Source organism: Pseudopodoces humilis, chromosome 1, assembly GCF_049639895.1.
Source record: "Pseudopodoces humilis isolate 2021_Gansu_Grassland_sample_001 chromosome 1, ASM4963989v1, whole genome shotgun sequence".
NCBI lineage: Eukaryota > Metazoa > Chordata > Aves > Passeriformes > Paridae > Pseudopodoces > Pseudopodoces humilis.
This window is the reverse complement of record NC_142200.1, coordinates 38,662,123-38,675,563: the sequence shown is the minus strand read 5'-3', so window position 1 is coordinate 38,675,563 and position 13,441 is coordinate 38,662,123. Positions and strand designations below refer to the sequence as shown.

The following is a 13,441-nucleotide window of genomic DNA, read 5'->3' as shown; positions in this document are numbered from 1 at the left end:
TTTGCTGACAGTCTCCTGTAGAGAGCTCCTTATTAGCAAAGTTCTATCTGTTGAACAGAGAAGGGCATGGCCTTAGAATTGTAGAAACATTTAGGTTGGAAAATACTTTATTTATTGAGTCCAGCTGCTAACCTGGCACTGCCAAGCCTACCACTAAACCATGTCCCTGAGTGCCACATCTGCTCATCCTTTAAATGCCTCCAGGGGTAGTGAACCCCTGGACAGCCTGTTCCAAGGCTTGGCAATGCCTTCTGTGAAGACATTTTTCTTAATATCCAACCTAAACTTCCCCTGGCATAACTTGAGGCCATCTCCTCTCATTCTATCACTTGTTACCTAGGAGAGGAGAATGAACCCCACCTCTCTACAATCTCTTTTCAGGTAGTTGTAGAGTGATAAGGACCCACCTGAGCCTCCTTTTCTCCAGATGAAACAACCCCAGCTCCCTCAGCTGATCCTCATGGAACTCGTGCTCCAGGCCCTGCACCAGCTCTCTTTCCCTTCCCAGGATATGTTGCAGCACCTCGACATCTTTGTAGTAGTGAGGGGCCCAAAACTGAGTGCAGCATTTGAGGTGTGGCCACAGCAGTGCTGAGTACAAGATCACTGCTGGAGCAGTTCTTTTTAGAGAGAAATAGTAATTGAATTGCAAAAAAATGTATCATAGCCCTAGAGCTGTTTTCCACTGCTGATAAAGTCTGCTCATTGTTGATGTTTCTCTTGACTCAATCCCCATGTGTCTGTGAATTTTTCTACAGTCATGCCTTCTGAAGAGATTGAGAAGCAGAGATGACTTATGGTAAGTAATTTAATATCTATTAGAGCCAAAGAAAATGGCCTTCTGTGATACACTCTACGCATGATTCATAATTATTCCTGTAGTGAATGTCCAGGCAGCAATCGGTGGAAATGAAATGACTGTGTAGTATTTTGTGACATGAGAGATGGAGCATGGAAAAGCTGGAATTGGACTGTGTAAACTCTTCCCAGTTCCTCCTGCTAATTTTATTGCCATGAACATGACTAATCCTAAAGGCACACACACACACCTGATAACCTGCATGCACCTCAGACTAGGAAACAGGATCTCACTTAATTGGTGAGAAAGTAGAAGAAAATGTTATTGGCTTGCCTCAAGATTTACTGGTTGTTTTCACAACTAAAAGCTTTGTGATTGTTGACTTTAACCTTTTACAGGGCCAGGTTATTGTGTTATGCCCCTAGTTGCCAAATTTATTTAAATACATTGCAGTAGGGAGAAAATCTCTAAATCAAACATGGTAGTTGAATCATATTAGGAAAAAAAACCCAATACAAACAAGTCTCTAACACAGGCAGTCATGATTAAGTATTTAAGTCTTCAGGTAATGTAAATAAGGAGTACATTTTCTTTAGATTAATCCAAACACTTTAAACTGGATTAAATTAGTTGTTTTTATCATAAATGCATTTGCAGAAAAGATGATAATATTATGTAAAGTTTTACTTAATGCAGATTTCTTTAGTTGTAAATTTGACTTTATAATACTTGACTGTTTCTTTAATTTACAAAACAAAGCTATATTCTGATTTATTTTTATTGTTTTATTATTTATTTAGAAACAGCATTAAGGTATTTTCTGGAAATTAATTTTAAAATATTTTCATAAACAATGAATAACAGTTCTTGATTCTTCCTATTAAAAAGATTCACCAAAAACCAACTTTTGGGGTAAAGATTATTAATAACAAACCTGAAAATGAATTTCCTATTCATTTTAAAATACTCTAACATGCCTTTATGTCATATATGTGTGGAAATGCTTTTGTTTGATTTGTGTTTCTCAAAAACTGAACACTTGGACTCTCGAAAATAAGACATTAAATTGATAGGCTAACATCTGCTAGTCAGTTTTGAAAGCTTTGGTCTGTGTGTAGCTGTTCTCTCATACACATCACTGCAGTATCTTGTCAGTAAAGGCCTTTATAATGCTTATGGAAGTGTAATGCCCAATTTAACAAAACCAGTGTTGTATTGTTTGAAATACAGTAAATGTAAATGCTTGTCTTGTAGTGTACCTTCATTTATTTTCTTTTACTGTACAGCCAACTTTCTGTAATGTTTTTCACATGGACAGTGGCCACCTATGGTGGCTGTTTATCCTGAAGTGCATGCCCATGGGTAGGCAGCCTCCCTCTGTAATCCAAACAGAAATTTTCATTTAAACAAACCCAAGTCTGCTGATCCTATCTCAGCAGGTGTAAATTAAGAAACTTGTGAAACTGATGATAGCTTAGGGGCCTACAAACTCCAGAGCTAAAATACTTGGTAAGATCGCATTAGGGACAACTCTAATTAACAAAGTACATGCTAAACCAAAATAAAGGTAATTGCTGGCAAATCATATTTAACTGGCGTAAAAACATGTTTCAAGATAACATAAAATGGCATGCCCTGAATTCAACAAATAGAAAAATCTATAGTCACTGTAGAAACTTTTAATTAGAAGAACCTTTTAATTAGTAGAAATGTTATTTCTACCTTAAGAAAGAGATGCCAAATTTTGTGCAGAAAATGAGTACAGAGCCACTGGGAGGAGAGAGAATCAAGAAGCCTATTAGTTTGGCATTTATGGATCAAGTATCATGGTTCTCAAGTCTATAAAACTTGTCTTCCATTTGTCTGACATCATATTCTTGTATTTAAAGACCTCCCAAGTTAAAATCAGAAGTGTTGAAAAACTATTAGGAAGATACACTTTTGAAAGTTCCAGCATTTGTTGATAGATGCACAAATTATTTCATTTGGTGTCACTTGTAGAAGTCCAAATTAGAAAGAATACATCTACAAACAAAATGTACTTCTGTGAGAAACTGTTAACAAGTGGGATAGTGTAGAAAAATGCAGCGGGGAAAACCATTTTTTTTTCTTTCATTCTTGATATCTTATCTCTGTGCATGCAGGTTTTGTCAGATTTTGGGACTGAGGGCTATAAACCATAAAATGCTGAAGTCAGTCTAGCTATGTTTATCTCACGTGTCTGGGAAGACAGAAATTGTAAGGAACAGAAAGTCAGGAATTTTCTCCAAATGTACATCCTATCTTGCGTTTCTGTGCTTCGTCTGCAGTGTGTATCCTTTTTAGTAAAATAGTTTATACATGGTAGATAATAAATGGAAACAATGTAATACAGATGAACAGTTATTTTGTGTCATGGCAATTATTTTTATTAACAGTTACTTCCGTTCCATTTGCAGACATACACATAAACACAGACATTTCTGTATTCTTTCTATGTTTTGCAAGCCCATTCCCCAAATACTAGATTGATGTCTGCCTTTAACATGAAAACAGTAACTTTTCTGTTACAAAGTTTTGTTACAAGTTACAAAAGTAACTTGTTAATTTGTTCCATATTGGATTTTTTTCAGGAGGTTAATTACTCTGCCTTGTATCTTTAGCAGTATCTCTGCATTTGATTTCAGCACATTTGTTGAGCAAGTTTGTATCTGTTGCTTTTCTGCAATTCACGACCTTCAGGAGGAACTTTTCTGCAGACTTTCTAGCTGGGGTCTGCAAAGTCAAATTGGACTTGCTAGCTGATGCCTTCAAAGTCAGATTGTGTGCCCAAATAAAAATCCTCAACATAATGGAAGGCTGATGTGATAGAGACGTGAAAGCTAAAGTGCTGTTGCAGTGTATTTGTGTGTTCCATACTGGCTTGATGGTTTGTGGGGAAACCCCACCTTCTCTTTGAGCTGGCGTTTGATGCCATGGGTGATGGAGATTTGCAAGTGTTGAGCTGAATATACATGTAGCATTTTAAGTCCGAAGTAGAATTTGCTACTGCTCTACATCTGTTTTCTTGGGAGCAAGAATATTTTTGCTGCATAATTTGGGCGATACTTACATTGCACCTGGGGTCAAAGTGAAAATCCTGTTTCCTGATTACTGCCTAAATGCACCAGCTCGTGGAGCTAAGTGCAATCTTGGCACAGTAGCTCTATGTGCTTCAATGTAACCCATTTCTCTCTGCTGCTGTCCTCGATGCATGATCCGTTCTACAGAATTAGCTCCCGCTTCCCCAACCTGTCTTGTCTGCACAAGGACAAACCATGCTTTGTCTGCAGAATCTCTTGGTCTTAGCAGGATGTAAGAGCTGTGGGAAAACATGTGTGGCCCTCCTGGAGACTGCTGATGTGCTTCGGAAAGGGAGGAGTTTCAGAAACCTTCGGTTTGTGGCTGCTTTGGTGACAACATGGCCAGGCTGTGTGCTTACACTGGGTTAGATGGCAAGTACAAATCTAGTAGTTTTTAGTGATTGAAAAGTGGAACTGAATAGAACAATAATTTAATTCAGTTACATTATTAATAATAATAGAATGAGGAGGAATTGGCATCATTTGCTGATGAGGTCAATATGTTTTTTTGAAAGCATGTTGCAAACGTAGAAACACAAGTATGTGTTTGCAGGGCTGAGGGGAAGCCTGAACAAACCCAGATTCTTCATTTCCTGGCATAACTTCTTGGGAAAAGATCTGTGGGAAACAGGGTATTTGCTATCCATCTTTACCCAGGTGGAAGAATTTTCTGCAAGGAAGTTCTTCTGCTCAATGTTTGCCTACTCTGTTACAAAGCTGAGGGTTTTTTTTAGTGTTAATAAAACATGGAACAGTGAGAAAACTGATTCCTTCTAATATAACTAAACACAAAATGCCAAAAAAGTTTAGATTTCAGGCTGCTGCTGGGCCACCTGTCTTGGTTTCCTAACCTTCTGGCCTCTGTCTGCCCTTTAGATGACAGATTAGCTGTGAACATCCTCTATTAAAGGAAATAGTGTTCTATAAAATTCACACCAGGGTTTCCAATTTAGTATCAGAGTCAGGACATCCTAAAATAAAATTTGTTTCAAAAATAGTTTGGAGGGGGGATGTCAGGGTTAAAAGCAAACAATCTACTGATGTCAGTTGATTCTGTGAGAAAAACATGTATGGAAAAGGGGTTTAGAGTCCTGTTCAGGTGCAGTAGTTTTTTTGCTGATGGGGAATAAAGCAAAGCAAAACAATAATAGCATGTTCCTTGAATCAAGTGTGATAAAGAAGAGTTCCTATAGAGCAAAACAGGAAGTTTAAAAAAGGCCAAACAATTGATCTTTGAGGACAGGAATGATATTTTAATTTTAACCTTTTTTTTTTTGTTTTGGCTTTAATTTAGAATTTACAAAGTGATGCAAATCATTGTCAGTAAATACCGTTTTAGTGTATTCAATGCACACATGTTCATACATCAAGAGATATGATAATATTTTAAATATTTGATTTTCTCTCTGCAAATGAAATACTGAGAGTTTTATATAACTGAGGTGTGTAAATCAGGATATTTATTTGCTTAAACTACCCTTTACCTTCCCAGTACATTTCCTTTCCCCCAAGTCGTACTGCAGAACCTGTGTCTAAACTTTTCCAAGAATTTTGTTTTAAAGACACTTTTACCTTCCATTGTTAAGATTTGTCCCTTGGAAATATTATTTTCCAGATCTCATCTATAGTTGAGGGTGGTTTTTTTTGGAAGTCTATGCAAAAACAATCATCTTACATTGTTAGCAGTCTTTGGTCAAAAATTGAACTGCACCTTGACATAAAGCTTATCTAGGCATTTGCATCTTGAATACATTTATTTTTACAATATTATTACCATGTGTCTATTTTAATAAAGTAAGACAACCTTGTGTAATTCATAATTACATCTAATACAATCTGATAGTTTATGTGTCATTTAAAAACTGTCCTGTAGTGAAAATTAAGGTAATTTACAATTGAATAATACATGATACAATATATTATGGAAATGCATCAATTAAAAAACCCCAATATATTAATAATCTGTGAGTCTTAGGTATTTACTCTTCAATATTAGGAAAAAAATGGTTTAACCAACAGGTAAGTACTGTCATTGTTAATATTTATCTTCTGAATATTTTGCTTCAGCTTTCAGTCTTTGGGTCTTACTGCATCTTTGTTACTAGCTTGAAAAATGTTGTAGTGCCACTGTTCTCCATCCAGGTTCTTAAAGAAAATGATCAAATCATTGCTTCAGCTTTTCTCTGTTAATTTGAAAATATCAAGTCTCTGAATCCTACACCATCAAAGCTCTAAATCATCCCTGTACACATTTTTGATGTAATTGTAGTTGATCTTTTTAAGAAGATTTTCTTTTTAACATATTAGCTTGAAAACAGGTTATGCTTAAAAAAAAAAAAACAAAACAATAAAAGGAATATGCAGCACTGCCAAACACAGAGTTAAAGGAACTATTGTGCTCTTGTTTTCTGCTCCTGTTTAGTAGTCTTCATTTTAAGCATCTCAGAATCACAGTAACCCCTCTGGGCACAAAATTCACTAGAAATCCACGTTGATTTGACAACTCTTTTCGGTGCTTCTGATCACCAGAGCAGAAGTCATTGTCTTTGTTCCTATGCATGACTTTCATTTGCTTATCTTAAAAGGAGTTGGGGTTGCTTGTGTCCATGTTGCCATGTGATCTTGATTGCTCTGTATCAGTGGACTCTGCCCTTTCTGTTAGTTGCCTTTTCCCAGTCTTAACATCTTCTCGAGTGACTTTTATTTCTTCCAGAGGCATTAAGTTGGAGGTGATAATCACTGATCCTATAGACTCCCATGAAAAACACCGTTTATGTCCTGATGCCTTGTGGTTATGCTAGTCCAGGGCTCAGCACACCCTGCATGCCACATGCCACACATGCACACATGCCAATGCTTTTGGATGGGAGTGATGCAGCCAGCCTGGCTTTGGCTGCCATCACAGTAAGAGTGGTGAGAGCACGGGTGGAGCAAGTATCAAACTGCCTCAGTTTGGGGATCTGAACACGCTGCACTGACCTTGTTTGTTACTATCATCTGGACTTGTAATGACATCAAAAAAGCTATCAAACCAGTTCCCATGATCTAATGTAAACACACATAAATTTGTATGTAATCACTGTTCTTAGCCTTCTTATTCACTTAGTACTGCTGCTGGCTCTGTTTTATTTTATCCAGAATTTTTTAAAAGTTGAAAATATAGCATTGAAAATATATCAGTAATATTTGCTATTAAAGACACAGACTGACTTTCTTTAAGTCTGAGTATTTTGTGGCATCCTCTGGCCTGAAAATTGTGAAGTATTCCTCTGCCACTTGCTTTTCCAACTCATGGTTCCAACCTGATCGAACAAATAGTATCCAAATTTAAAGCTTTATATAGAAACCTCCTTAAATATTTCTGAAAAATTTAGAATTTCATCAGCCTTATGGATGACTACATCTGATTTACAATGCATGAAGTGAGCTATTCATTGTATATTTCTTCTGTGCCAAATTATCACAGAAAATTTATTATAACACCATTGCATTGTCTTTATTCTTGGTTTAGTTAAAAATGATTGTTAGTCTTTTCTCATCACATTTTTTATGATTCTTCTGTGCTTTTTATTATTTTTTATGGTTGTAATTAGTTTTATTCTGTGTAAAATTATTTGCTTTTGAAATTATTTTTCTCTCAGATTGTGGCTTCTTGAGGAACTGTCACATTTACATATCACTATGCTTTAAAAAATAATTTCTTGCAACTATTATCACTAAACTGTGTTTCACTTTGTGACACTGACCCTTAAATGTAGCTGATACAGATATGATTCTCTAAATGCTTTTGTTTGCACATGTGTACAGATAGATGGGGAGGGCTCTTTCATGGTGCCTTTGGCAACATAAATTATGAAGTCTCTTCTTCTGCAACTTTTGTTTGGTCTTTAACTTCTGAAGATAAATTTTCAAACACTGAGACCTGTTCATGCTTGTGACCATTAAGGGTAGTGTAATGAGTTTAATTTTCTATGCAAACACACACACAAAAAAGGTAGAACTCTTGTTACCAAGATCTTGAAATGATAAAGCTCATTTTATTGGCTCAGCTTTCATTATTGGTAATGTCTGCTAATCCCATTTAAGATTTTGGAATGATCCCACAAGGCTCTGTAACCAGTCTTTTCCTGACTTTGGTTGCAATTTTACAGCTGTCCCTCCTCTTGATGAAGTGTGCCTTTTAGAGGAGAGTGGATAACACCAAAGGAGACCTGCAGCCTCTCCTTTTGCATCCTTGATTGGCTCAAGGTTTAGGCAACACCTCAGGGAAAAATGCTGCTAGGGGTCTTAAAACAAGCTACATAATAAAAAAGGTAGTTCAGCTTTGAAAACTCTGAGTGAACTTTAGTTAAGGCCATGTTCCAGTTTTTTTCAATGAGTAGATAACACCCTGTAGTTTGATATAGAGCTGCATGCTGCTGAAAGCTTTTTCCATGTCTGATTGAGATGCAGGTTGTGCAGGAAGCATCATCTCCCCCTTCCCCACCCTGGGGCACAGCACCATGACTCCTCTCCCTGGGAGCACAGGGAACACGGATCCTGGAGTGAAAAGTCTTTGGTGCTTTGCCTGGCAGCCTGTCTGAATCTGCTCGAGGGCATGGGAATCTGGCAATTGCCCAGCTGGTTTAGCATCACAGAATACATGATGCTCTGATTTAGCCAGCCACCTGAGGTAGGCAAAAAACACAAAGAGGGAAATTTCTCTACTTGTTTGATTAGGGCACCTACCAACCCAGAACAGCCCGAAAGGCAGGTCTGTAGTATTTCCATTTCAAGTAATGCTGGTCCTTTGTAAAAGCACAAATTAAATTAAGAGACCTTGTAGAAACAGTTTGTAAAAAGAGGAGCACCGGGAAGGTAGAACAACTCCTCCTTGGCCACAGATGCTTGACCTCTGTATCCCCTTATTCAGATGGCTGCATTTTCACCTTTATTTACTTACTTTAACTAACTTAATTTATTTACTTACTTTTAACTATAAATTTACAGCTACTTACTGCACTTAGACAAGAACAAGAGCACCCTGATGCTGCCTTTTTGTGTGGTGGGTTTTTTTTGTGGTTGGTTTTGTTTTGTTTTTTTTTTCCTCTTCTGTCATTGTGTTGCTCTCAGATATTTGTTGCATCTGTTTCCTGTTGAGGAAGCTTAGTGCTGCCTTTTGTCCAGCAGGTGGAAGACTTGCTGCAGTATGTATAGCTCAGCAACCAGGCTATATATAAAAGTTTTAAGAAGGATACAGGAGTTTTAAGCCATTGGGGCAAGGAGATGCTATTGAATAGAGAGTTTTCAGTTAATATGTTTGGTGGTTTTTTTTTTTTTTTTGTTTTTGTTTTTTAATCTCTGTGTTAGTCAAGGAGATATAACGGTAGAGTTAAAAGAAAGGCAATCTCTGCACCAAAATTTGTAAACCTAAATTCAGTAGCTGAATCCAGGAGATGCCACTAGGGTAAATCCCAGGACTATAAATTGCTGTGCAGGGCCTGCTGGGTTTTGTTCTATATTTGTAGTGTCATCACAGCTGTAGAATGTAACTCTTCTTGAATTCATGGAATACATTTCCCCAAAGCACTTGCAGTTGGCAGATTTAGAAAGACTTTCCTGATGTTCAGTGGGACAGTACCATTAATGTTTATCATATTTTCTGATCAAGGAAAATACATTTGAAAACACTGGAGATATCTCTGTCCAGGGAATGTAGGGGAGGCCACAGGACTCACTGTGACTGATGTGCAACTGAGCAGAGAATGTACTGCTTCTGAACCTGTGAATATTATCCAACCTGTTGTGTTGTGTTGATCTTAGAAATGCTCTAGAATGTGCCTAGAGATATCTGATAAAGGCAGAAAGAGATGTTTAAAGTTGTTTTTAAGAAGAAATTAGCTGTGTGAAGAAATTTGTATAAAGTATCTAAGGGTTACTTTAAATAATATGCAATATACATTGTACATATTAAGGTGAAGGAATTTATAAAGAGATGAAATAAGATCCGTAGTGATTTTTTTGGCTACGAAACTATTAAACACCTTTATGTGATTGGTATGAACTAAAGGAAAAATTGAAAAGTTATGTTTTATGGATGAGGCAAGGTCTTGGTGTTGTGCAGAAAGCTGGAATGAGAACCAAGAGCTAATGGATTTAACAGAACTAATACTATAGATATACTTTTAGGTGCCTGAAATATGCTAAAAGTTGTGATCTTGGGTTTCAGATCTCAGTGTTTTTCAGTATTTCAATATATATGACTCGGTGACTTAGAATTAAGAGTTAGAGACAGCAACATTGTTTTCATCTGGCAGAGTGGATTATTTGGGGAATGAGGATGGTTGTGCTGATTTCAAGTGGATGAACAAAAGCTACAGAAGAACAGGATTTGGGGTAACAATGACATGTTGAGTGTTTTGAGAGGCCCTTTTAGAGAAAGGGGGAGACAAAGATGATGTCTTCTGTTATACTGATGAGTTTGGCGGAAATTGTAGGAATCTGGCAAAGGGTAGGGTGTGAAATTCAGTCATTGCTCAAGAAAATATATATAGTTGTTTGCCAAACCTCACTGTTTTTATCAAAGTCATGCAGCCCTTACTCCTAAGGAAATTCAGATGGAAGATGAATGTCATGAATGTCACCCTACTGAATGTCATGGCTGCAAGATTGGCTTTTTATTTCTTTTTATTTTGTTTTCTTTTTTATTTTGTGTTGTACAAAGTGTGATCTAACTCTTCAGTGGTTTTTTTTTACCATTTTTATGCTACTGTCTGCTCACCAAAAATTTAATATTTTGGTTATTTAGAATTTGGTGTCCTGGGGTTGCAAAAATGTTGAAACTGTGTAATAGGAAAAGAAGCATGTTGGGAGTAGACTACTAGAGAGATACTTCTAACACTTATTACAATTCATTACGTAAATGCTGTGATAGATACATAATATTCTTTCTTCAGGTGAATTATTGTCTATTTTAAGCTCGTATTTTAAGCTTGTTTTACTTGAAAAGCTAGTTCTTGGTTAGTCTCTGTTGACAATATGATGATATTCTATAGCTGAGCAAGATGTGCCTGGTCAGCCCCTCTGCTACTTGGGTCTCACAGCTGTGAGACTGAGTACACAAGAAGGTTGAAGGAGAATGGCTCACAAGGGATTAGGACAGTGCCTGTGCTAGTTTTATTGCTAAGAATGAGAATTTAAGGCCTAGTGAAAGGCATTAGTTGATGAAACTTTCTGCTTGCTGCATCTTATTGAAGCAATTCAAGTGTGTATTACATGATTTGTAACGTTTGTATACAGAGTGCAACCTAATTGCAGATAATTGTAGTGAAGTGATAGGTATGCTTTTCTTTTAATAACAAATATTGTGAAACTCTTAGCCATTTCATTTAACTTATTACAGATGAACTTATCTGTAAGGTGGGCAACACTGTTCAGGCAAACCCTAAAATCTTTCTGGTATTTGCTTGTGGAAGTTCTGTGGACTTGCTTACAGCCATGAAAGATGATCTGTGTTTTAGACAAAATATTTTTCTTCAGTGATAGTGAGCTGGGATCCCAGCACTGCCCTTTCTTAGATGAATAAACCTAGTCTTGTGCCAGGAAATCACTTGGTAAGATTCTAGAGTCAGAACGTATTTTTTTCCTTTGCTCGCCTTGGCACAAAGCTTTAGGGATGTGTGATTGATAGCTGTGATACACATTTCAGCAAGGGAAGAAGAAGAAAGCATTCAGATCAGCATTTTTGTCCAGCTACATATTTTCTCTGAAGCAAAGAATAATTTGTGAAGTAGAAGCACTTATTCTGACAACAGGGATGTCCTCTCTTAAGACACTGGTAATACAGTAGACTCTTGTTCCCCCAATAATTAAGTCAAATGCTTCCTCTGTGCCTGCTCTATGCTCCTGCCACTGGTTAGATTGAAGAGTGTCATCAACAGAGGAATTTTGTGTTGTTTTAAGCACTGCGTTTCACTGTGGCGCCAAGTCAAGTATCCTGATGGAGTTTAGTGTCTTCCAGACTATTTGACCTCTTTTAAAAATTGATGTGAGAGGACACAAAAGCCCTAACTTAGGGAGCAGCAGAGTGTTTGACAGCAGGTTCACGTGAGTTCAGTATTTTGCATTCTCTCTTAGTTGTTCGTCAACTACTCCTGTACATTCTGCTGCTTATATCATCAATATATCTTTAATAAGGAGAAAGAAGAGGAACATTTGGGATTCATTGTTTCACTCTGTGTTGCTTATTGTTGTTTTGCTGCTGGACAGGTGCCTGTAACTGGAAGTTTGTATGGCATCTTATTGATCCTACTACTTACTCAAAAAAGAAGGTGATATGTAGGATCTTTATTACGAAGACCACAGAAATGCAGCCTATCATAGGGGCAATGCTAATATTAATTTTAAAGCTTTTATAAATCTACATTTAACTTTTTAGTGCCATAGGCTTTGTTCTAGAGATGTATAAAACATGTCTGGTTTTATGCAACTTGAAATCATGAATCTAAGAATTTTTGGTTTGGGTGTAATTCTCTTTTAGAAACAGATTTTATTCCCTGTTCTAGAAGTTTGTACCGTATGGGCCTGTCTTAATTTTTGTCTTTATACTTTCATTGTGGTGTAGCAGAACCTTCAGAGCATAATCAACACATTTATTTTTGGTTGAGTACTTTTACAGGACTGTAGAAACAGTCTGTCGTGTATAGCTGCCTACACTAGTGAGTGAGCCAGAAAACCTTCTAATAAACAAAAAAAAAACCCCAAAACAACAACTGCACAGTTTAACAGGGTATATGTTAAGATTAACCATGATTGTAATCAAATAGCCTTGCTTCTCATGTTCCTCTGCCTTCATCTTTCTCACATTTGAAATATTTGTAGTAGATTTGAGATGTAGTGTCTGACAGGCAATAGTGTCACGGTGCTTGAGTACTTCTGTGTTGTGTTTCACAGGAATTGCACAACTGAGGCTATTCTGCCATTCACTGATTTTATGTAGCAGAACAGTGCTGTAGCTATCTCAACAGATTGAACAGATTATCCATTTATGAATGTCAGGGTGTGACACAGGCAGGTGGCTTTCTGAGGCCCTGACCTCTGGGGCTGCACAGTGTCCCCAGGCAGCTCCAGGCACCTCCCTGGGGATGGAGACCAGCCCTGCTGCAGCCTGACTGGGGCAGGGTCTGACCTCCCCAGGAGCTGACGTGGGGTCCTGAGACCTGGGCAGAACATGGGCCCTTGGTGATGCTGGTCAGGGCCAGGGAACCCTCTTAGTGCCATCAAAGCTCCAGCATTGAATGGCTTGGCACTACTTGATTCTTGATATATTTTGAGTTTCATTTCAGTAGAGACCCTGTTAAAAAGATGTGGGAAAAATTCAAAACCATCTGGCAGTTTTGGAATATGGAAAAACACAGAGCAGTTCACTGCATTTTTGCTAAAAACACAAGTTTCTTCTGGAGGAAAACAGCTGCTGTATGAGACTTGCATCCCAATTGTAAGAGATAATTTGGAAGGTGTTAAAAGTGCCACTGAATTTTTTTATCTTCTGACATTTCATAGT

The 13,441-nt window shown here is 37.4% G+C and overlaps 1 protein-coding gene across 1 annotated transcript in view; it reads left to right on the top strand.

Annotated features, from left to right (window-relative positions):
- The first annotated feature begins 489 nt into the window (after nucleotides 1-489).
- The window catches only part of RP1 (RP1 axonemal microtubule associated), a 204,109-nt gene continuing 191,157 nt past the window's right edge, over nucleotides 490-13,441 (top strand). The window contains exons 1-2 of the mRNA XM_088065349.1: nucleotides 490-574; nucleotides 759-799. The gene's annotated coding sequence lies outside the window, so the exon portion shown is untranslated. The remainder of the gene's footprint in view (nucleotides 575-758; nucleotides 800-13,441) is intronic.